The following is a 26,689-nucleotide window of genomic DNA, read 5'->3' on the forward strand; positions in this document are numbered from 1 at the left end:
CATCCACCCACCGTTCCCTAATCGGCGTGAGGGGATCAGGTGTAATGTTAATCAATTTCATGTATGTAAGGAAGATCGCTTTCGTAGTCATATAACCATCAAGCAACCCGTCCTCCAGTGGCGAGTACTCTGGGGTAAAGGCACCCTTGGGAAGTTGCGCAAGCAGGGCATGTCGTATCTGTAAGTAACAGAAATACTCTGTATCCGATAGTTCGTACTCTTTCTTCAGGGAGGCAAATGATCCCCCCTTCCCTAGGTCTCCTATCTTTGAGATCCCGATCATATCTCATTTGTCGAAACCCATTGAAGTCTCCAAGGTACCTAGTTGGTCAGCATCCCACAAGGGAGTGGCGAGTGTGAGCTTCTGTTCCCAACCCAGGCTTCGATTCTCTGCCCGCCAGATTTGCACGGAGGGTTTGGTTGGCCCAGTTAATGGGAACTTGCGCTTTCTAGAGTAAAGGGCCCTATTATAGTTACCCCCAGGAAGCAGCTATTTGTCCATTCTATACCCCGGGTCCTCCGAGCATCGATATATGCAGTGGTCACTTGCAGCCAAGTGGGCAGCCCAGTAGTATTTTCTTATATCTGGAAGGCCAATTTCCCCCCAATCGTACCAGCCGAGAGCCAGCTTCTGTAGAGCTATTCGGGGTCTACCATCCCAAAGGAGTTCCCTCTGGAGACACTCTACTTCCTTAAAATAGCACGCGAGGATCAAGTCTGGGTAGTTCTGCACTGCATAAAGAAAGCGCAGCAATGCCATCATTTTAAAGAGAGCTGCCCTGCCCAGCAGGGAAAGGGGGAGCGCCCTCTAATGTGCAACATCACATTTGAGTTCCCGAAGGGGGGGGGAGCAGGTTTTGGTCGTATCGAGTCTTCGGGTCCGCCGAAATGAAAATTCCTAAATACAGAAAACCCCCACCAGCAATCTGAATAGGACAGTTGTTAGGCAGACGCGGAGGATCATCGCTGAGGACATACAGCAAGGACTTGGCCCAGTTTATTGTTTAGCCAGAGTATCTCCCAAAGATGGCAAATATATCTGGGACTGTGTTAAGAGGCAACATGGGGGAAGCCAGATACAGTAGGATATCATCCGCATAGAGAGAAATGCGGTCCTCCCAGGCCTCAGACCACTTGAGACCCTGTATTACCGGGTCTTTACGGATCAATGCTGCTAAGGGCTCGAGGGAAAGAGCAAACTGAAGCGGTGACAACGGACACCCCTGACGTGTTTTGCGACTCAGTACAAACACCTCAGATTTTTATTGTTTACCACTACTTGTGTCAAGGGTTTGGTGTATAAGAGCTGTATCCAGCCTAGGAACCTGGGCCCGAAACCCAACTTTGCCAAGACTGCGAACAGGTATGGCCACTCAATGGTATCGAACGCCATGGTAGCGTCCAACTTGACCGCTCCTGTGTCTTCATGGATATTTCCGATTCTCCCCAACACCCTATGCAATCTCCTCAGGTCAGTGCAGTGTGCCGGTGGGGCATAAAGCCCCACCGGAACACTGCACTGGGTGTACCAGTTTGCTGATAACCTGGGTCAAGCGGCTTGCCAGTAGCTTGGACAGGATATTGGGTTCAGCTTTCAAGAAAGAGCTGATTCAGAAAAGGGGGTGGTGATGAACAAAGTGTCTGAATTAAGCAGACCACTCTTACCCAGTCCAAAGATCAGGGCTTGATCAATCACCGTTATTTAGCTCACTGCCCCATCCCAGCTCAGAACCTGGCTATATGCAAATTAGTCTGTCCCTGGCCCAGTGCATCATGGGAACAGGGCAGACCAAACTACCAAGCCAATTCTTCACCAGAAAGGAGATAAGCTTCCGGGGACCGGTTTCTGGCATTGCAGCCATCGTCGGCCCGGCTTGCTTGAATCCTGATGGAGCAGTGAGCAAGGGACTCATGTCTGAGTATACCCTGCCACACCTGTAGTGGCCAAAAACGATTCAGAAAAGGGGGTGGTGATGAACAAAGTGTCTGAATTAAGCAGACCACTCTTACCCAGTCCAAAGATCAGGGCTTGATCCATCACCGTTATTTAGCTCACTGCCCCCTCCCAGCTCAGAACCTGGCTATATGCAAATTAGTCTGTCCCTGGCGGGCCAGAAACCGGTCCCCGGAAGCTTGTTTCCTTCCCAGTGTAGGAATTGGCTTTTGTAGTCTGGTCTGCCCTGTTCCCATGATGCACTGGGCCAGGGACAGACTAATTTGCATACAGCCAGGTTCTGAAACTGGGATGGTGCAATGAGCTAAAAAACGGTGTTGGATCTAGCCCTGATCTCTTGACTGGGTGAGAGTACTCTGCTTAATTCAGAGTGTGATGTATTCCTATAGGTTCTGAATCGATCCCCCTATTCCTGACCCTATTCTGGTTAAACAAACCAACAAGTTAACTAGCAGTCAGCCCATGAGGCAGAAAACCCCCATGATGCAGATACCGTTATCTGACGCAGTCACACTACGGCACAGGAACGTGTTATCTGATTAGGTCATAACGCTTGCGATCTAATTAGACAAGCGATATTCCTCCAGCCCCTGATAAGGCATACGGAGTTCTCATAACAAATCAAACCTATGACAACCTGGGCAAAACCCTGCGGCCATTGTTTTGATTTCACCGAGAACTTCAGCAAAAGAATGTGCTAACGAGCAAGTCGTATGACATCCTTATTGACGTATCTATGTCCATCCTTACGTCAATCTCGGCACCTTAAAGGTATAAATATTACCGATATTGCCCTATGCAAACACACGCGGTGGTGACGAGACGGAGCAGCCATACTTGCCGAAGCGAAGAGCAGAGCAGACCCCGCTGGCGCAGCCCCGCCTTCCTGACGCGCTGAGAACGAGAAGCTGCTTTCTCCTGCCGAGAAATCCAGCACCGGCGCTTCCGGGTAGCCCTCGCAGGCAGCCTGGAATATCGAGACCAGAGAGAGAGATACCATCCCTCATTCAACCTAGATTCCAGGTACAGAACTGAATAACCCCTCACAGAGAATTCTTTAGTTATTCACTTGGCAAAAACAAACTTAACTTAAACTGTAACTTTCTATTCCCGCCCACGTATTAGGCTTAGGTCAGGTACACGGGGTAGGCGTATTTAGAAACACCAGTTGAGTACGTTTAGTCAAATGTATATGTGTATGTAATATATTTTATTCATTTTAAAACATCTTATGGCTTAGAAACCATATCAATGTTTTTACAGTATTATTTCATACTATTGCTTTTAATGTATGCACTTTACTTAGCTATAAGTATTGCAATAATATCGATCCATTTCTCTTGTATGAGAAAAGAGACTGATCAATAAATAACACCTTTTTATTGAACACGCCCGTCTCTTCCTTTTCTCTACAATCTGATGAGACTAAGAATGCACGTACTGACTGAGTAAAATAAATTGCCTTTTGTTCACACGACTCTCGAGATATACTCTTGATTAGGGGAGAGCAAAGTTGTCATGTTCTATGGTTGTCAGAAACTAAATCCCTTCTTGTCTAATCAGGGAAGTTAATTCCTTCCTGAACATTCGAGAAAGTTTCTAGTGAACTCTGAGCTAGCTGGCAAACCCAAAACTTTAAGTCTAATATCGACAGTAGTAGACCTAGTTAACGTCTGGTCTAGGCCTATACTATTGAAGGTATTATTCCAATGCGCAGAGCCTATTGGGATAATAGGAACTACACTACATGGCGCCCAACGCGTTTGGAAAGGGCGATAAAACTAACGTAAGACATTTAGAGTAACTCAGTCGTGCTTTCTCACTCAGACCCCTTTCTCCCATAATACTCCAAAGACGTCTGGAGTGGGTAAAAGGTTATATCCGCCAGACCTCGCAGGAGGGAACTCCTATGTATGGTTCTTGGTATAGTCAACGTTGAAGGATACACTGTTCCAAAATATTGTGCATCTAATCTTTGTTTCCATAAGAAACCTGATCTGCAAACAAACAAAATAACCATCCTGTCGGTAAAATGGGAGACAGTGATGAAGAAAGAGAGACAGCTAGATTAGCAGCTGAAATAATAGCAGCTGATAATACTATGCAAGAAGCAGACCCGGATATAATACTCATCCCGGTCATCAAAAGGAAATCTATAACCATAAAACTTATAGAAAATGGACTGACACCTAGAGGTGGTACAGTCATATTCGTAATTGAGGCACACGAATATCGGCAGACAGAGGTATACTGTTCATGGATAAATTTTCCAGCAGCAAATCCTGTAACAAAGTAATTCCACTATTACAAAATAGAGGAACCTCCTGAAATGTACACTCCTTTCGAGGAGGTGGAAGTACCACTTAAATTTCAAGAGCATTTGCTCTTATTTAATGGCGCCCTAAAACATAATAATCACATCACCAGGCTCGGTCCTTTAGGTAGACCAGGAGCAACGTGGCCGGTCCTAGCCGGATACACACCACATCCAGACATCGACGGGATGTCTGCAGCTAACCTGTTAACACAGCTAAAACAATTAATAAAAATACATAGACAATTAGTCCAGTATGTGATGCGGACTTCAACAATTCAGCCAGCGATTAAACTCCCACAGCTGACCCCTCACCAGGGAAACACAAATAAAATTACACCACAGAACATCCAGTCCTGCCTAGGTAAAGTACCGGCTAAACGGGAACAAATACCATTCTGGCTAGCGCAGAAAATCACCCAAATAGAGGCGGTGTTTCCAGACACCACCCCGCTAGAAAAGCACAGGATTCTGACTATCTGTCTTCCAATGGGAATCGCACCACACATTGAGGACTGTGACACTTGGGGTACAGTCTTTGCTTCCATCTACACAAAAACGCACGGTGTTCCATCCATTTCGGTAATACCAGATGTGCTAAAACAAATTCAAGATGAATACGGTCCAGAACCCGCTTTAACTCTAGGTATGAAATTACTGAAAGACTTCAAGCAGGTCTCGGCTATATTATTAGCCAACATAAAGGGAGAAGCAGCTAACGTGGCGATCCGCCAGAGGTTAAAGGAGACAGATATAGCAGACCAACCAGCTGAAATTGCCAGAATCACAGAAAAATCCTATGAGGAACTAGGCAGAGATAGTTTAGGTGGAATACCAGTAAAACCACAACTAATTGAAAGTCCTGAAAAAATATTTTTTAATAATAATTCTACATCACCAAAAAAGAACTGGGATGGAAACAAACAATCCAATCCTAAAGAAAAGAAATTCCAGTCCCGAGGAAGGTCTCCTAGGCGAAGAGAAAAATCTCCAAACCAAAGACAGAGGTCACCGCAGAGTGACCCCTCTGGGAAAAGATATAACCTTAGAAATAGGGATAATATAAAGAAGCCTGATAGATATCAAGACATTGATACACGTCCCTCTCAATCTTTTCAGACTTCCTCGCAGAAATCGGAAAGAAGAGGACGATCAGAATAAAGAGAAGAGCACGCCAAGTCCAAAGACAAGGAACCTGCTCAGCTAAAAAAGAAATTACAATTTCCAAAGAAGAAGGTAGCCAGCATTAAAATAGTTAACAATGCCGAGAATTCTGAGGACACAACTGAAAAACGGGGAATGGGCTCAGACAATGCTAGACAGCGCAGCAGAAGTGAGCATAGCTCGCAAAGTCCTTATGAATCATCTGGAGACAGTGGACACGAATGAATATCTTCAAGTGGAAACTGCGGACACCAGAGTTAGCAAACCTCACAAAATATACGAAATAACATTGCGTATAGAGGGGGATAAGACTAGAAAAATAAGGGGAGTATTTTGGGATAATCTCTCCAAGGGCTATGATATCCTTCTAGCTGAAAAAGACTGGCCACCAGAGTTTGTCAGGGAGTGCCCTCATGGCGAAGAAATAATTATGCCTGCCTTCTCAAATCATATCCCAATTCATAAAAAATACACACTTGCTAGAAAGTGGGCAGTGGCTCTAGCTCCTGCTTTATATAAAAATCACGTGGGATGGGATGAGGACTCTCCTCCTCACAAAATCCAGTTAAAATCACAACCTACTGCACAAAGGCAGCACCCAATTAAGCAAGAAGCTAAAAAACAGGTAAAAGAAATACTAGATCAGCTAGAATACCAGGGGGTGATTGAAACTTGCACCTCACAAATGAACAACCCTTTGTTTCCGGTCTCCAAACCAGACAATTCATATCGTCTAGTTTTGGATTACCGACACCTTAACACATGTTGCAAAACTTTTGCAGTGCAAAACTCACATAGTGCTGCACTAATGAATAACATAGTGCGCAAAAAATACAAAACAACATTAGACATCTCTAATGGATTCTTTTGTCAAAACATAGCACCAGAGAGCAGATATTTAACTGCATTCTCAATAAATGGCACTCAAAAACAATTCTGTCGGTTAGCCCAGGGGTACAAGAACAGCCCGGGAGTATTCTCAGCGAGAGTAACAGAATTACTACAAATATATGACGACGAAGCATTATCTTATGTCGATGACATTTACTTAACAGATGATGACTTGGAGACTCACTTGAAGAGAGTGAACACCATAATACTTGGGTTCGCAGCAGAGGGTTACAAATTCAACTTTAAAAAATCCAGAATTGCCCATCTGGCAGTCCTGTTCGTAGGATATGAATTATCAAGTGTAGCCTGGCTGACAATTTTCTAGAACTAGAAGAATTAAAAAATCTAGAATATGAAAAAACATACCCTCTGCCAATCGACATTCTGCCCTTACGACACTACGCTTGTGTAATCTATACAAACGGACATGCTCAACCCTCCGTTTGGGGAGAACAAGCATACAACCCCACATGTGAGATTACAAAAGAAGTGTGGCGCGGAGGTAAACTAAAACCTCTATTAACAAAAACACACTCAGTAGAAACTAATTCAGAACAACAAACTGAGATATTAGCTTTGAAAATGGCGCTAGATAATGCGGATCGCGAATTCCCGACACTTATAGTGTCAGATTCATATTACTGCGTCAAATCATATAACAGCGATTTGCAGACATGGATTCAAAACGGTTACAAAGATGACACAGATGCAACAATAAAGCAGAAACTGCTTTGGGAACAAATAGCTCTTTTACAAAAAGAGCTACCAAAGACTCACGTGACACACTCACTGAGTCATCAGCGTGATGGCGTTCACGTTGCAGGGAATTCATTGGCTGAAACAGCCACAGCGGCAGCCACTAAATCGGCTCCCGTAGTTCGAAAAAAGCGTACATTAAAATACATTGACGGTGAAACAGTGCTGGCGGTGAAAACGTCATCAAAAGGCGACTGCTCAGCGTTACCGATCAACTATCCACTCAATTATACATACATAATCAATGCAAACTCCGTCCCTTTTGCTCGAATCCCTGGAGTGGGGGATAGAGTGATTCCAAACATGGACAGGAGAAACTTGTTAATCGCAGACGCACATATGGGCGAGGGTCTTGGACACCTCAAACTAAAAGATTCTCTGGAAGAATTACAATCAAGGTATTGGTGGCCAGGCATGAGCCTGCATCATACCATGTTTGTAAAGAACTGCCCGAACTGCAACAGGGATCGCAGTGGTGAGAGAAACGATGTAATACCGTGTCGTTTTCACTCCAGAAAAAGTCAACCGTAAAAAGCAAAGCGTCCGATTAACATATACAGGCTAGTTTACACTTATAATGTAGATCACCAGCACTCGGCTGACGTCTGGACTGTTATACAAAGATTTGCGAGTCTAAATGGCATATACGCTAAGAGCATGCTACGTTTGACCATTGTTTTCACTCTAGCCCTCCAGCCTGAGGGGAAACATGGCCAAATGAGCAGAGCCCAGCGGGAATCTTCTCACTTCCTTCCTGAGGGATACGGGATGGTGTAAAGAAAAAACCAAGGCATAAAGCAATCTATAACGGAAAGGATATTAGGTTCGGGAGCTGGGTGGGTCAAACATCTAATAAGTGTCCAACGTAGTCTAAATAACTTGCCAAGAAATTCTCTGAAGGGATTCAGTGCGTACGAATTATTATTTGGAACTAGGATGTTGATCTCTGACATTGATAGTCAGACTTCAGTGGTAAAAGAAAAAAGCTTTGATATCAAAGACCGTTTGGCTATTTTGCAGGACTTAAACAAAACAAGAAAAGACCTGAGCAACATAAAGTTGAAACAACAGCCAACAACCACTGAAGAACCACCACCTGTCCCAGCAAGACCTGTCTGGATTCCAAAAGTCGGGGATCTAGTCAGGGAAAAGATCGCGGTAAAGAAGGACTTTGGGCCTTCTTACAGAAAAGCAGTTCCTGTCTTGTCTATCAACGGGACAAGATCAGTTGTACTACCGCCACTTGCTGGAAAAAAGGAGAACCGAGTTGTATCCATCGACCTGGTAAAACCACAATCATGTGGCCGATAACAAACAGTAGGCCAAGTGGACTCCCAATAAGTAGCAGAACACCAAGGTTTGCTACCAGTACAGAGGTCCTAACGAAGAGGCTCATCACATTCGAAACGCCTACAGAAGAACAACAAGGACTATGCAACAATGCAATGGAACTTAGACCTCTGAAAACCCAAATAAAAACATTTAGCAGAGACACACCAATCTATAATGAAGTACCAAGCGAAAATGCAAGAAACAGAAATCCTGAAGCAATTGGAACAATTGACAGAACTGCATCCAGGTACTTCATAAACTTCGATGATTCCTCTGAAGGCTTCAGTGAATCAAAGACACAGCCATCATCAAAAACCTTTAAAGATAAAGCTAAAGAACTTTTGAAACAACTGAAAGAAACATATCTGATTTCTCCATGGATCGAATTTTGGGTGGGTTTTGGTGCATTTATCCTCATACTTTGGCTCATCATGGTACTAACTTTGGGACGCTTCATTGAGGGAAAATATGCTAAAATGGACACAGCAAGTCAGAAAATCAACTTGATCCTCAAACCACACACATCTTCACACGTCGAGAAAAGAGAACTTTCTTCAGTCAACTTCACAGCCAATCCGATACCGGGTGGGGTAGCCTGGGACAACACTGACTATGAAATTTATGGTCCTGTCGAAATCCTGAAATATCCACACCAAATTAAGATCTCATTGAGTGACTTTGCAAAACCAAGCTCATTTGCTGATGATTGGGACTTCGAAAGCATTAATAATATGATGTCTGACTTAGTAATGTCTGCTAAATTTACCAAACATGATTATTTGCAGGGTTCTACAAATTATGATAGTATGTACTGTTATAACCACTATGGTAACCATTTTTTACATAGATCTGCACAACCTAGAAATGTTTTAAATTATAATCAATGGGAACATTGTGCAACCCCTCCAAAAGGAAGCTCAAGAACCTTCTATGACAAATATTCATACTTTTCAGGTTTTAACACAATAAATGCTGAAGCATTTTATTTCAAATTGTCAAACAAGACAGGAACTAAGACCATGATAACAAACACAAAATTGATATATTCAGACTCATTCTTTGAAAAAATGAATACTTTTGGTTTTGATTATTGGGACAAAAATGTTGAATTGAAAAGTGTTTGGGGTACAAAAGAATGGCAAGTGCAGGGTATAGAATCTTTGTTTAGAGCCTGTATGATCCCAGAACAAATGCTATTTTTAAATGACACTGTTCAACAAACTACCTGTCTTGGCCTAGCCAAAATCAAAGACTTAAATAAACCGTCTATTCCAAAGCCAACAATGAGCAGCAATAGCTCTATAGATGAAGAGATAGACGTAAATTATGTATTAAACCAAAACAGAACACATCCTGATTGGAAACAGTGGTTGATCTGGCCCACAGATACTAATAACTGTCAAGACAGATTCCTGAACAAAACACAGGGGTTCAAAATGACCAGGCCAGACCCTAGATATTCCCAAAGACATCACCCAGGAATTATAACCACCTACAGTGTGGGCAAATTGTGCCTTCAATGGCTACAAACTTCCACACTGACAGAAATTAAGCAACACCTAACTTTACTTACTGATGGTGCTGACTTGCGTGATTTCATTATGGGACCGCGCAAACAGCGTCAAAAACGTTTCATAGCAGCCTCTGTATATGCAGCATACAATGAGGCCTGGAAGGTTACTCAAATTGAAACAGCAGAGAGAATACGGGAAATTGACCGTATTAATTTGGAAAAATCACTTTCTGTAGTGGACAATGGGTTAATGACTCTGTCCTCCAGAATTTTTTCTTTGGACAGCATTGTGTCTTCAGCAATCGACATATTATCGCAAGACTTACTGTTGCTACAACACGGTCAGTCTCAATTGCGTTCTATTGTACAGCTTGGCTGGACGTTACAAAATCTACGTTCAGGCTATGTGCCTTGGCATTTAATCAACACAACGTCACTATTCCAAATCTTTAACCTTACTGATAGACAAATCAGTATGGCACAAAAGGGTGCTGATTATACAATCTTGAGCATTGAAAAACTCGAAAGATTACCAGTGACAATGTCAGAACGACCTGTCAGTGAATGGATAATACATGGGATAATAAATATTCCAATCTCAACCTTCAGGTTTCAATACTGCCAAAAATATATACAGGCTGGCATGTACGAGAAATTGGCAAAGGGGTACATTAAAACAACATGGAACCTGCCCTATTCACATGCATGTGTCAGTAATAAAGGACAGAAAGTGTTTCTTAGTGGCAATAATTGTGCGATGTCACTAAGCGGCACGCTTCTGTGTAACGGAATTAGTTTGCATGGAGCCTGTGAAGGGAATTCATACAACCTTTCATGTCACCAGCAAGGCGCACCTGCAACAGAGATAGAACCATTCTTTCAAAGACTCTATAATGGGAGTTACATTCTAATTGTAGATCGCAGATGTTGTAGTCTTATGCCCGGGACTCCTTATCTCGTAACTACGACTGCGAAGGTCAAGTGCTGTGGACGCTCATTGTTCCCCAGCTCCTTTCTAGACAGGGAGGCAAGGGCATGGCCCAATTTGAAAATTACTTCTATTCGAATAGATACTTTAAGCAGAATGAAAACAGTGCTTCTTCAGACGCCTACAAGGCTCACGTCATCAAAAGAAACGTATGATCTACAAGTCGCAAGGACGACTGCAGAGATACATTCATTGTTATCAACTAATTCCCCCATACATTTCGCAGAAATCCTGAATGAAATCTTAAATATTTCTGATACCAATGGGGTCTCAAAGGTATTTAAGACAGTATTTTCGATGGCATTAACACCATTCAAAGCCATACTGGGTATTTTTCCAGATTTCGTCCATTCGATTTTTGGCAGACTTCCCCTGATCTTGGGACTAATTGCAGGAATCCTATTCTTAGTCCTTATTTTTCGTTATGGCAACCCATGTCACAGACAAAACTCTTGCGACAAGGGAAGAAACAATCCTAGCCAGTGGATACCGGGACCGGATATCAAAAATCCTGGGACTCTCCCGGCTTAGAGACCTGAACATGACTTGGTTTCTATCATTTCGACCAATGTGGCAAAGATGTGTTTTACCTGTATTAAGGTGTCTGCTATGCGGAGAAGAATGCGTGTTAGACACCTGTCTGACGCTACAATCGGATGCGCCAATGGATGCAGAAACATTGTTGAGCCCGATCAAGGTTCATGCTTTGTGCTGCCCTCAAAGGCTACCAATCCTGATGACGGCATTCGTGGAAGCTTCACCACTACGATTGATGGGTAGTGAAGTTCAAGATGAAAGCAGCATCGATCAGGTACGACCTTCTGTCAGCAATGCGAATCAGAATGTCAATGGAGACAATCATGCGCACGAATGCATGGTTACACCTTTTTCCGAGTTAGTGGAACTTTCCCAGGAAGCTGTTGACAGTTTTTTCGAAAGCCTAAATGATATGATGTTCTCGCCAGAGCAGAAATAGAGACTTTTGAGCAAGCTCGCACACGGCGTTCCCTGAATTCGGCCTTCAACTTTAAAAATAAAGTCACATGAACAATTTTCCCTCCAGTTCACGGACAGCAATTTTTCAGCAGCCCCAAAATATTTTTGCATATTTTTCGGGACACTATCTTCTGCTTAAAGTAAGAACTATTCTTAGAGAACTAAGGTTTCTAAATTTTAGATAGCTTATAGACATTAGCTGCCCGCTGGTATGTTCATAAATATTTTATTCTGTGATGGAATGGTCTCGAACCTTTTTTTTCTGTATTAAGAGCCATTTCATGTGTAAATTCTCATATACCAAATAGCAATAATGTATACAAATGTGTGATTACTTTGGCATTATTCTACAGCTTGAGTGCATACAATACATATGACTGCAATTTTTCCGTATATTTGAAAAATTTCGAAATGCATTTATGTATTTTGGGGTGGTAAGGTATACACTATACTCTATAGTATGTTTTACTATGCATAGATTAGTAAATATGTCCATAGTTAGCGTGGAGTGGGTGTGATGTATTCCTATAGGTTCTGAATCGATCCCCCTATTCCTGACCCTATTCTGGTTAAACAAACCAACAAGTTAACTAGCAGTCAGCCCATGAGGCAGAAAACCCCCATGATGCAGATACCGTTATCTGACGCAGTCACACTACGGCACAGGAACGTGTTATCTGATTAGGTCATAACGCTTGCGATCTAATTAGACAAGCGATATTCCTCCAGCCCCTGAAAAGGCATACGGAGTTCTCATAACAAATCAAACCTATGACAACCTGGGCAAAACCCTGCGGCCATTGTTTTAATTTCACCGAGAACTTCAGCAAAAGAATGTGCTAACGAGCAAGTTGTATGACATCCTTATTGACGTATCTATGTCCATCATTACGTCAATCTCGGCACCTTAAAGGTATAAATATTACCGATATTGCCCTATGCAAACACACGCGGTGGTGACGAGACGGAGCAGCCATACTTGCCGAAGCGAAGAGCAGAGCAGACCCCGCTGGCGCAGCCCCGCCTTCCTGACGCGCTGAGAACGAGAAGCTGCTTTCTCCTGCCGAGAAATCCAGCACCGGCGCTTCCGGTTAGCCCTCGCAGGCAGCCTGGAATATCGAGACCAGAGAGAGAGATACCATCCCTCATTCAACCTAGATTCCAGGTACAGAACTGAATAACCCCTCACAGAGAATTCTTTAGTTATTCACTTGGCAAAAACAAACTTAACTTAAACTGTAACTTTCTATTCCCGCCCACGTATTAGGCTTAGGTCAGGTACACGGGGTAGGCGTATTTAGAAACACCAGTTGAGTACGTTTAGTCAAATGTATATGTGTATGTAATATATTTTATTCATTTTAAAACATCTTATGGCTTAGAAACCATATCAATGTTTTTACAGTATTATTTCATACTATTGCTTTTAATGTATGCACTTTACTTAGCTATAAGTATTGCAATAATATCGATCCATTTCTCTTGTAGGAGAAAAGAGACTGATCAATAAATAACACCTTTTTATTGAACACGCCCGTCTCTTCCTTTTCTCTACAATCTGATGAGACTAAGAATGCACGTACTGACTGAGTAAAATAAATTGCCTTTTGTTCACACGACTCTCGAGATATACTCTTGATTAGGGGAGAGCAAAGTTGTCATGTTCTATGGTTGTCAGAAACTAAATCCCTTCTTGTCTAATCAGGGAAGTTAATTCCTTCCTGAACATTCGAGAAAGTTTCTAGTGAACTCTGAGCTAGCTGGCAAACCCAAAACTTTAAGTCTAATATCGACAGTAGTAGACCTAGTTAACGTCTGGTCTAGGCCTATACTATTGAAGGTATTATTCCAATGCGCAGAGCCTATTGGGATAATAGGAACTACACTACAAGAGACTCTGTCCATCACCACCCCTTGTTGTAAATAATTTTGTCCACCCTAAGCGTGGAAGGGTATACTCAGATGTGAGTCCCTTGCTCATTGCACCATCAGGATTCAAGCAAGCCGGGCCGAAGACGGCTGAAATGCCAGAAACCGGTCCCCAAAAGCTTGTTTCCTTCCCAGTGTAAGAATTGGCTTTTGTAGTCTGGTCTGCCCTGTTCCCATGATGCACTGGGCCAGGGACAGACTAATTTGCATACAGCCAGGTTCTGAAACTGGGATGGTGCAATGAGCTAAAAAACGGTGTTGGATCTAGCCCTGATCTCTTGACTGGGTGAGAGTACTCTGCTTAATTCAGAGACTCTGTCCATCACCACCCCTTGTTGTAAATAATTTTGTCCACCCTAAGCGTGGAAGGGTATACTCAGATGTGAGTCCCTTGCTCATTGCACCATCAGGATTCAAGCAAGCCGGGCCGAAGACGGCTGAAATGCCAGAAACCGGTCCCCGGAAGCTTGTTTCCTTCCCAGTGTAAGAATTGGCTTTTGTAGTCTGGTCTGCCCTGTTCCCATGATGCACTGGGCCAGGGACAGACTAATTTGCATACAGCCAGGTTCTGAAACTGGGATGGTGCAATGAGCTAAAAAACGGTGTTGGATCTAGCCCTGATCTCTTGACTGGGTGAGAGTACTCTGCTTAATTCAGAGACTCTGTCCATCACCACCCCTTGTTGTAAATAATTCAAGAAAGAGCTGAGCCTGTAGGATAAACACCTGTCTCTGGGTTTGCCATCTTTGTATATTGTGACTAGAGTTGCTATCCTTTTATCCCAGGGAAGCAGTTCTGCAGTTCTGCCTTTCTGCTTTCTTCAAACATCTCCCGCATATGCTGCGCCAAGGCTTCTGGGTTGAGCTTGTACAGTTCAATCAGCAGGCCATTACGATCCAGCGCCTTCCCAGGTTGGAGATTTCTGGCGGGCACAATAATTAATTTCAGAGGCTCCGAATATTTCCAACACCACCATCCAGTGTGCTATGGACATGGCTGACACTGTGGCCAAAGGTATTAAGTCAAGCATCCTCATTTGCTGTTATGCCTGGCTCTGTGTCTCTGGCTTTAATCCAGAAGTCCAGCAGCTTCTGATCAACTTACCCTTTGATGGGAACACCGCCTAGGACCTCATGCTAATCAGATGCTAGAACAAATCAAGAAGGACATGCCTAAGGCAGTGAGGGCTCTTCAGTCCCCATCGCCACGTGGGTTATTTTCTAAATCCCAGTTTTGTAGCTGCACCAAATCCCCCTCTCCAAACTCTTCCACCTCCTGTCAGATGCAGCAACAGCAACCTTTCTGAGGTTACTCCAAGGATGCCTATAGAGGCAATAACTACAAAGGCATGGATAGTGGGTTGCGGCAAAGGTAGCTGCGCCTGCCAAACAGTGACGCTGTCCCTCACCTCCCCCACCCAACCACACAACACCTGTTTGGTGTAGACTGCAGGGGTTCCTTGCACTTTGACAAACCATCACCTGAGACCAATTGGTCCTTTCCATCACAGGGCAGGGTTATTGCCTGGATCTAATTTCTTCCTTCACTCCTGCAAACATCCCTGTGCAGAACTTCAACAGCTCCTCCAAGAGTAAGTACATACACCTGACTAAAGGGGGCTGCAGACCCTGTGCCACCACACCAACACGTCAGAGTTGTACTCTGCACTTTCTGATCCTCAAGTAAGACAGGTCCCTCAGGCTGATACTCAACCTCAGGCCCCTCAACAAATACATCCTGTGGCAGCACTTACACATGATCATGCTCCAGGATGAAATTCTGGTGCTGCAGCACGGCGACTCTATGGCCTCCCTCGTCCTGACGGAGGCCTATTTTCACTTTACGATCCATATTGTGCAACATCGCTACCTCAAGCTTGGGGTAATTGGACGGCACACCCAGTTCAAGAATGCCTTGCAGTGGTAACTGATCATCTCTGGAGGAGCTGCATCCACGTCTTTCTATACCTAAACGACTGGCTGATACAGAGCCCAAGCAGACAGCAGTGCTTAGCGCACCCTGTTTACCTTAGATATTTTAAACAATCTCTGTTTCAGTATCAATGTGGGCAAGTTCCACCTCCAACCCTTTGAGATACTGCCCTTTCTAGGGGCAGTTCTCAATGTAGTCACTAGGAAGGTTTATCCCAGTCCCGCACTGGTTCAAGCCTTTCAGCTTCTGCTGCCTCTTTCTCAGGCAAATCGCCGACTAACCATCAGGACAGTAATGCGCCTCCTTGACATGATGGATTCCTAAATACCCATCATTCCCCACCCTCAATTACATATGCGTCCACTTAATGCCTTACGACACAATTGTCTAGTGTTGATTTGGGCCACCACTCGTAGAGAGCAATATATCTAGACCTTGTTCTCCAAGTGACCATTACCACTGACTCCTTTCTCGTGGACTGGGGTGAGTTCTTGCAGGTATAACCGTTCATGGCCTCTTGACTTCCCTTCGGCCGAGCTTCCACATCAGTTTACTAGAGTTTACTTGCTGTCTAATTTGCTCTATAGGTTTTCTTCTGCCACATGCTTCACAAAACAATCCTTGTTAAAACAGACAACATGACAGCCATGTACTACCTTCGGAAACTAGGAGGCACTCATTCTCCCCAGTTATCGGCGTTAGCACAGAGCACTTGCTGTACAGAGTACACCAGTTAGTGGAGTACCTTCCGGGAGTTGACGACAACTTTGCAGATCTGCGCAGCAGGAGGTGACAAAAACCCCACAAGTGGGAACTCCACCCCAAAGTCCATCTCCTGTACTTCCAACGTTTGGGTTTCCCAGCGTGAATCTATTTGCTGAAAACACCAAATGCCCAACCTTCACTCTTGGTTTCCGTAACCACAGTCCATAGGTAATGCAATATGAATGAATTTGTCAGGGATATTTTCCTACGCTGTTCCTCCTCTCTCACTACTCCTGTATGTGGTTCAGAGGCTACGGCAAACCACCCTCACCCTCGTCCTGGTGGGCCAGATAACTGTAGTTCGCAACCCTTCTCTAGTCATCTGTAGTACCTCATGAGAGCTGCATAACCAGCCAGATCTTCTCACTCAACACGAGGGCACAGTCGGGTACCCCAACCATTTAAACCTTGTGATTTGGCTCCTGAGGTCGTAGAGATTGGTTACCTCAATTTATCTATGGAATGCCCATCCTCGAGGAGGATCGCCGTCCCACTAATCTGAAAGAGACACGTTAGTGATAGATTCAGAATATCCCCAGGCGTCAGACTGGATCCGGAATTTTTTTGCGTAGCAGTACCCATGTGCGTCGGTAGGCGTCGTCCGCGGCTCCGGGTCCATTGTCTGCGTTGTGGGCGCTGTGATGACGTCGTCGGAGTACTTAGACGCCGCCTCCGCGTGCTGACGTCAGTTCTTCTTTTTTCCGTGCCAGCAAGCGCCGATCCGGAAAAAGTGGTACCCTTAGTCTATTTTTGACTAAACTTTTTCGATCATTTTTGATCTACTTCGAAGTCTATCCGACAACGACGGTGCTGGTAGGGATGCCCGGGTTCAAACCCTGTGCTGACTGCGACCGACTGATGTCGGTTACCGACCCCCATCGCCGGTGTCTTCATTGCCTAGGCCTCGACCACGACGACAAGGCCTGCTCCGACTGTCGAGCCCCGACGTCTAAGGCCAGGCGGGAGCGGTCCTGCAAGCGACTCGAGCTCCGGCAGTCGGCCCCGCGCCGCTCGAGGTCCCGGTCCGCGAGGAGGTCGAGGGGCAGGTCGCGGGGGTCGGAGCCACCATGGCTCCGGGAGTCGTCCACGGTCTTCGGGCTCCTCAGGTAAGCACAAGAAGTCGAAGCAATGTCATCGCTCTTCTGACTCCCCCCGACGCTCGTGCGATGCGGCCGGGGGTTCGGGCGACACCGCCCACCCGGCTCCGCCAGAGCCGCAGGTGTCGCGGCCTGCTCCATACCAGCCGGTCCCTGGGCAGAACGCGACGCCTTGATTGATGACTTCCTCATGCCCATGAGGTCGCTTGCTCCTCCGTCAGGTTCCGCGGTGCCTTCGGGCCAAGTGGTCCCGACTGGGTCCCCACGCGGGCCGGGAGCTTCGGCCCCGGCGGGTGCTTTGGCCCCGGTGCCGTCGGCGACTTTGGTCCCGACGCCGCAGGGCCCCACTGGATCCGGCTCCGGATCCGGGTCGCCGCCGGTCGACCTCACGACCTCACTGGCGCCGGCCCCAAGGGTGTCACCCCCGACGCCGTCCCTGGTCCTGCCCTCGATTCGGGTTGGGCGTTGGAGCGGCGCCGCTCTCGACGCAGATGGGAGATTTCTATTTCTATGACCCGGCCCCATCCTTTGAGCCTGAGTACCAGGCAATGGGTGACGAGGGGGACTGGAAGGGGTCTGAGGACCCTCTGGCACGTGAGTGTCAGTCTTATCAGGACTGGACAGGTGAGCTTGGGGAGGCCAGTGGCCTGGACACTTAGCCCGACACTGGTTTTGTCTCCCCTCCTAGCGTGACTACGGAGGAGGGGGGTGCCTATAGCGTGGTGCTGATGAGGGCGGCCAAGGCCTTGGGCCTTGAGCTCTCCGTTGTGGCCGTGAGGACTAACCTCCTCACTGAGGTCTTTAAACCGCAGGCAAGCTAGGCCGAGCCTCTGCTGCCGTTTAATGAGGCCCTATCAGACGTTCTTCTGGGCACTTTGTCCAAGCCCGCCACAGGTCAGCCTGTGGATAGGAACGTGGCCAGGTGCCACCGCCCGGCTCCGGGCGACCCTTGCTTTCTAACTACCCACCCCACTCCCAAGAGCCTGGTCATCCAGGCCTCTAATTCCCAGACCGCATTCCCGTCGGCTCCCCCCGACCGGGAATCCAAGAGGTACGAGCAATACGGAAAGAAAGTATTCTCCTCCCTGAGTTTAGGATTGCGGTCAGTCAATACCGCATGCCTCTTGGGCCGCTACACCCACTCTCTGTGGGATACGGTCTGCCAGAATGCCCGGTGGAGGTCCGGGCTAAACTCGGCCAAGCCCTTGTGGAGGGTCGAGATGCAGCGCGTTTTTCCATCCGGTGTGGGCTGGACACTACTGACTCACTAGGCAGAGCGATGGCAACGACGCGTGGTTGAGGTCTGTCAACTTCTCGGCTGATGTCCGAAACACAAGGCAGACCATGCGCTTGAGCGCTTTAAGGACTCCAGGGCTACGGCCAAGTCCTTGGGCCTCTCGGCCCAGCGCCAGCAAGCGGCTGCCTTTCGCCCCTTTCAAGGCCAAGGAAGGGGCGCCCCCACACATCCTGCCAGCCACGGGCCGCAGCCTACCGTCCAGTGCGGTGGTGGACGTGGAAACCGCCGTAGCGGCGGTCGGGGACAACGGCGAGGCCAGTCCACACCTACCCCTGCAGCATCCACCTCAAAACCCTCCTAGTCCGTGCTTTCAGGCCCATGTGACGCCAGTGGGGGGCATGGTTCGCCATCACCACCACAGGCTCACTGTCACATCGGACAGGTGGGTGCTGCAAATCGTCCGAAGGGGCTACTCTCTCCCCTTCGAGGCGTCCCCTCCAGCCATGCCACCGCAGTGCCACCACGTGTCGGAAGATCACTTGAAACTTCTGCAAGAGAAAGTTACGGCCCTCCTGGCCAAGGGGGCCCTCGAGCGCGTTCCTGGGCCAGAAGTAGGGTGTGGTTGTTACTCCACTACTTTCAGGTACCCAAGAAGGGCAAAGGGGGCCTACGCCCTATCTTGGACCTACGGAACGTCACCGGCTTCCTCTGGAAGGAGAAGTTCAAGATGCTGACATTGGCTCAGGTCTTAGCTGCCCTAGACCCTGGAGACTGGATGGTAGCATTGGACTTGCAGGACGCTTATTTTCACATCCCCGTCCTGCCGGCCCACCGGCGTTACCTGCGGTTCATGGTAGGCCACGAGCACTTTCAGTTCGGCCTTACCAGCGCCCCACGGATGTTCACGAAAGTGATGGCGGTGGTCGCAGCTCATCTGCGCAGGTTAGGGGTTTCAGTCTTCCCCTACCTCGACACTGGTTGTTGAAGGCGGGCTCGCCCCAGGCAGTCGTCAGCCACCTCCAGACTACGGCCGACCTCCTGCACCTACTGGGGTTCTCCATCAATGTGCCGAAGTCCCACCTGTGTCCCTCTCAGAAGCTCCTCTTCATCGGAGCGGTTTTGGACTCGGCGCAGAATCGGGTATATTCTCCCGAACAGCGGGTTTGGGATATTCTGGCTCTGATTCCGATCTTTCAGCCTTTATCCCGAGTCTCGGTCAGGTTGACGCTGTGGCTCCTGGGGCTGATGGCCTCCAGCATCCTTCTGGTGCATCACGCCCGGTGGCGGATGCGGGCTCTGCAGTGGGACCTGAAGTTTCAGTGGGCCCAGCATCAGGGCAACTTGTCCGACCATGTCTTGATCTCGGAGGGCACTGCAAGACAGTTGCAGTGGTGGCTCACGGACCGCAATTGGGTCAGCGGCAGATCCCTCTCCCTACCACAACCAGAGCACGTAGTTGTGACGGACGCGTCCCTCCAGGGCTGGGGGTGGCACATGGGAGAGGCGGAGATCAGAGGCCTCTGGTCTCCGGCGGAGTCCTGGCTCCACATCAACCTTCTGGAGCTGCGGGCGATCCGGCTTGCTCTGAAGGCATTCCTCCCCTCTGTCCGGGGGAGTGTAGTGCAGGTGTTCACAGACAACACCACCGCCATGTGGTACTGCAACAAACAGGGCGGGTGGGGTCTTGGACCCTATGCCAGGAGGCTCTGCGCCTCTGGCAGTGGCTGGAACATCAGGGTGTGACCCTGGTGGTTCAACGCCTGGCAGGTTCCCTGAACGCCAGGGTGGACGAACTCAGCCGTCGGTGCATGATGGATCACGAATGGCGTCTGAACTCGGATGTGGCGCAAGGCCTCTTTCAGCAGTGGGGAGAGCCTTGGTTAGATCTATTCGCCACAGAAGAGAACGCGCATCTGTGGCGCATCTGTCATCAGTTCTGCGCGTTGGAATTTCCAAGGCGGCACTCGCTCGGAGACGCTTTTCGTTGCGAGTGGAGTTGTGGTCTATTGTATACCTTTCCGCCTATACCACTTCTGCCCAGAGTGCTTGTTGGACCCGGCCTCGTGGCGTGGTCCCACTCCTCCCACATGGCAGGCCCTGGACAGCATCGACCCCTGTCCATCACCACCCCGCTTTTTGAATCGTTTTAGCCACCACAAGTGTGGAAGGGTCTGCTCAGACATGAGTCCCTTGCTCACTGCACCATCAGGATTCAAGCAAGCCGGGCCGAAGACAGCTGCAATGCCAGAAACCGGTCCCCGGAAGCTTGTTTCCTTTCCAGTAAAGAATTGGCTTCGTAGTTTGGTCTGCCCTGTTCCCATGATGCACTGGGCCAGGGCTAGACTAATTTGCATGTAGCCAGGTTCTGAACTGGGATGGTGCAGTGAGCTAAAAAACGGTGATGGATCAAGCCCTGATCTTTTGACTGGGTAGGAGTGCTCTGCTTAATTCAGATACTCTGTCCATCACCACCCCCCTTTTTGAATCGTTTGAACTCGGATGTGGCGCAAGGCCTCTTTCAGCAGTGGGGAGAGCCTTGGTTAGATCTATTCGCCACAGAAGAGAACGCGCATCTGTGGCGCATCTGTCATCAGTTCTGCGCGTTGGAATTTCCAAGGCGGCACTCGCTCGGAGACGCTTTTCGTTGCGAGTGGAGTTGTGGTCTATTGTATACCTTTCCGCCTATACCACTTCTGCCCAGAGTGCTTGTTGGACCCGGCCTCGTGGCGAGGTCCCACTCCTCCCACATGGCAGGCCCTGGACAGCATCGACCCCTGTCCTCCCCGCCGCAACTACCTCTCCAACCTTCAACGAGAGCCGCCACTCCTGGCGACCCCCGGCTCTCCCCCTCAGGAACACGGTGACCCCTACTCGCCCCACTCTGCTGGTCCGACCCCTATCCCGGGCCGCCATCTCATGCCCCGACTCCATCTTGGACCCTCCACGCCCGGACCACGTGGCCTCGGCCGTGGCCCCAGCGAAGCCCCGACATCGAGGCACCAAGATCCGACCAGGTGGTAAAGCGGCCACTTGACGGATCAAGGAGGAGGGGAGTTTCGATGGCCCTCCGGCCTCCCTGGGCGCTGGCTCCACCCCCCCTGCTGGGTGTCTGGACACTCTCATCCCGGCCCCTCTGACCCCCAGGCGCGAGGGTCCGGACATCAAAGGACTCCAAACCTATATCTGGGGCAGCTCTGGAATGGGTCAGTAGTTGTATCCTGGAGTCGAGAGCCCTGCAGATTGAATCGCGGCTGACCCTGAGAAGAACTCGCTACTCTGAACCCTGGAACCTCGGAGCCCTGCTGACGCTGTCGCGGCTCGACCTCGCTGAACCATCCTCGGAGCCCTGCTGACGCTGTCGCGGCTCAACCTCGCTGAAACCATCCTCGGAGCCCCGCTGACGCTGTCGCGGCCCGACCTCGCTGAAACCATCCTCGGAGCCCTGCTGATGCTGTCGCGGCCCGACCTCGCTGAACCATCCTCGGAGCCCTGCTGACGCTGTCGCAGCCCGACCTCGCTGAACCATCTTCGGAGCCCTGCTGCCGACGTCGCGGCTCGACCTTGCGGAACCTCCCAGCTCGAGGATTGAGAGCTGAGCAAAGGGTATCCCCGTGCCAGGCTGGTACTAAGACTGTCCCGCTACCCTATTCCCACAGTTACCGAGACATTAAGGATCCCTCGATCCGTTTGTATATATATTACTGAGAGAACCTGCCTTGATTGCTGATAAAGACTCTAAGAATCTATCCTCTTGTGTGGTGTCCATTTGTAGTGGTGTGATTGCTCAGCTGTTACGATTCTAGGAGAGGAACCTCGCCCCGGAGGCCTCTCGACGGCGCTCGACCATCTCCAGAAGGAGAGGTGGGTCTCAGGGTGGTCAGTCAGAAAGCTTCTGCCTCCCCCTGGGATCGCCTTTCTAACATTGGTGGCAGGCGGTGCGATCCGAGCCGACGCAAATCGTACAGAGAGTGACTCACCCACTACTGACAGAAACACACCACAACCATGACTACCAAAGAAACCAGACCGACCGCAGAGTTCCAGAAGGAACGGTTGGAAGAATATAACCACAAAGAATTGAAACAATTCTGCAAGGACCTGGGCATCGCTACCACTGGACTAAGCACCAAGGACGATTTCAAGCACGCCCTACAAACATGGGTGGAGGCAGGAGCGACGCCACCCCAGATCGAAGATGACACGGTCCCAGACATGCACCCGGAAACCCTCGCAACACCAGCGGAGGAAAGACATACCAACGTATACACGGGCCTCTCCCACGAAGACGCCCGAGAGCGAGAAAGGAGCCGGCTCCACGAATTGGAGCTCGCCCGACTCCGTCTGGACGGAGAACTACAGCTGGCCGAGAAAAAGATAGCCCTTGAGCAACTACGGCTGCAAGGAGACCTGGAGGAGAAACGAAGGCAGAGGGACTTAGAGGAGAAGAAGCTCACGTTTGAGCACGAGCGTGGCTTAAATGAACTTGAGATCAAGGCCAAAAATGGTGAGGCCAGCGCCTCCGGGAACCGGAGCCCACCTCCTCCTGCGGACACGAAGGTCCTCATCCCCAAAGATGTCGTCAAAGAATACTATAAAAACGACGACATCCAACAATGGTTTAAGGCCTACGAGGTAGCCATGGCCTCTCATCGAGTACCCCAAAAAGACTGGGGTGCCGGCTTGTGGGGGAAGTTCGTCAGCGAAGGGAGAGACGCCCTGCTAGAGCTCCCAGACGCCGAGATGACCTCTTACGAACATATGAAAGCCGCCCTCCTTACTCGCTATGGACTCACCCCCGAGATGTACCGGCAGCGATTCCGAGACTGTAAGAAAATCCCCGGTACTACATGGGTGGAGTACGTGAACTTCTATAGTAGAGCCCTAGAGGGGTGGATCAAAGGCAGCCAGGTCACCACCTACGAGCAGCTGTTCAACCTCATTGTATGGGAGCACCTCTCCAACAACTGTTTTGTCGAACTCAGGCAGCATCTCCTCGACAGCAAGCTGACCGAGCCACGTAAACTCGCCGTCGAGGCCAATCGATGGGTGAGCACCCGGGTCCCCCGGAACTCAATGGGCGACTACGGCCGAGCTCCCCAGGGGCCCCACCGCCAGCGAGGCGGCGGAGGAGGCCATAACAGGAACCGAGACCCCCCCGCGGTGCCGCCCCCGACCCACACTTCGCCATCCCTGGCCAGAAGAGGGGACCCCCCCAGCACGGCCGGGGCCCCGCTCGAACGTTATCTGCCACAAATGCCAGCGGCCCGGTCACTATGCCAGTGACCCCCACTGCCCGATGAACCAACGGCCCGGCACCACTGGTCCTCCAAACCGCCAGATCGCGGCCTGCCTCCCTGGGAGAAGAAAGGGGCGAAGAAGAGAACTATGATGAAGACCAGACCGAGTGGGAGCCCGCCGCCATGTCCCTGGTATGTCTAGGCGAAAGAGACATGGTCCCCCGGGCCCCGATTCCGGGCAACACTCAGAAGTACCGCCAGTGGGTCAACATTAATGGGCACCGGGCCGAAGCCCTCCGCGACACCGGAGCCAGCGTGACAGCCGTCCGTTGCCACTTGGTGACCCCTGACCAGATCCTGCCCAATGTGCTGTGCCCAGTATGGTCGGCGGACAATTCAGAGAGCCTGTGCCAGATGGCCCGAATCCCCTTCGAGTGGGGGGGAGTGTCGGGCATGCTGAAAGTGACCGTCCGGGACGATGCCCCCGTGGACTGCCTCCTCGGGAACGACCTAGAAAGTTCCCCCTGGGCCTGCGTCGAGCGGAGAGAGCATCTGGGGATGCTAGACCTTCCCGAGTGGGTCTGTGCGACCACCCGATCCATGACCGCCCGGGCCACCATCCGGACTGAATCCACCCCGACCGAAGAACCGCCGCCGCCCTCCGACCCCGAAGACGCCGACCCCGAGCACGGTCCACTGGGGCCCAACCGTGAAGCAATTGCCAAGCTCGGCGACCTCCCGGAACTAGCCCAATGGCGCCAAGAAGGTGGCCCTACACGAGAGCAGTTCCGTCAAGAACAGAAAGCGTGTCCCTCCCTCGAGGGGACCCGACAGCAAGCCGCCGCTCAAGCCGCCGGAGACCCATCGGGGTCCCACTGGGTCTATTGGGACAACGATCTCCTCTACAGCGAACAGAAGGTTGCCTAACTGGGGGCCAGTCGGGTGCTGGTGGTCCCCCTCCAGTTCAGAGACTTCCTCCTGAACCTGGCACACGATGTGCCCCTCGCCGGGCACCTGGGGCAGGACAAAACCTACAGCCGCCTGGTGACCCATTTCTACTGGCCAAAAATGAGGAATGATGTGAACAATCACTGCCGGACTTGCCCAACGTGCCAAGCCAGCGGGAAGAGCGGAGGGAAGTACAAGGCCCCCCTTCAACCCTTCCCAGTCGTCAACACCCCATTCGAGCGGGTGGGGTTCGACATTGTGGGGCCTCTGGAGCCCCGAACCTCTCAAGGGCACCGTTTTATTCTCGTCCTGGTGGACCATGCCACCCGCTATCCCAAAGCCATCCCTCTCCGGACCGTGACAGCCCCTGTGGTGGGCCGGGCGCTGATGGGGATCTTCTACCGGGTGGGCTTCCCCCGAGAGGTCGTCAGTGACCGGGGTACGAACTTCATTTCCCGATACATGAAGTCCCTGTGACAACAGTGCGGGGTCACGTACAAGTTTACGACCCCCTACCACCCCCAAGGGAATGGACTAGTGGAACGTTTCAATCGAACCCTCAAGGGGATGATCATGGGCCTGGAAGAGCCCTTGCGAGGCCAATGGGATGTGTTGCTGCCCTGCCTCCTCTTCGCCTATCGGGAGGTCCCTCAGAAGTCTCTGGGGTTCAGCCCCTTCGAACTATTGTACGGACACCCCATCCGGGGTCCCCTCAGCCTTGTCAAAGAAGACTGGGAGGCTGCAGTCCAAGGTGCTCCCCCCGACGTCTACCGGTACCTCCTGACCCTCCAAAACCAGACTCGGCGGTTCCGGGAACTTGCCAAAGACAACCTCGAGGCCAGCCAAGAGGAGATGAAACGCTGGTATGACCAAAACGCCTCTTCCATTGAGTTCGAGCCGGGCCAACAGATCTGGGTCATGTCCCCGGTCGAACCGTGTGCCCTCCAGGACAAGTGGACTGGGGCCTTCAAAGTGGTGGAGCGCAAGAGCCCTGTCACCTACCTGGTGGACATGGAGTCCCCCAGGAACCCCCTCCGGGTCCTCCACACAAACGGGCTCAAGCCTCACTTTGTCCGAACGGAACTTAGCCTGCTGATGGCTACTGATGGCGGGGCCGAAGACGACTCCGAGCCCCTACCGGACCTCCTGAGCACCTCCGAGAAAGACGGCTCCATAGAGGGGACACCCTCTCCTCCGCCCTGATCCCAGAACAACGCCAAGACTGCCAAAAGCTGTTGGGTCGATTCACAGACTTGTTTTCTCTCACCCCCGGAGTCACCCAGTGGTGCGTCCACGACGTCGACACCGGGGAAAGCCCGCCTGTGCGACACCAGGCCTACCGAGTTCCCGACCGAGTTCGGACCTGCATTCAATCGGAGGTCTCCAAGATGCTGGCCCTGGGGGTAGTCGAACCCTCTGACAGTCCATGGGCCAGTCCCGTCGTCCTGGTCCCAAAAGCCGCCGCCCCAGGCTCCACTCCCGAACTGCGTTTTTGTGTAGACTACCGGGGGTTGAACGCCGTCACCCGGACCGATGCCCACCCCAATCCCCGGGCCGATGAACTGATCGACCGCCTGGGGGCGGCCCGCTACCTGAACACATTCGACCTAACCTCCGGCTACTGGCAGATCGGACT

The sequence above is a fragment of the Lissotriton helveticus genome, chromosome 7, assembly GCF_964261635.1.
Source record: "Lissotriton helveticus chromosome 7, aLisHel1.1, whole genome shotgun sequence".
Classification (NCBI taxonomy): domain Eukaryota; kingdom Metazoa; phylum Chordata; class Amphibia; order Caudata; family Salamandridae; genus Lissotriton; species Lissotriton helveticus.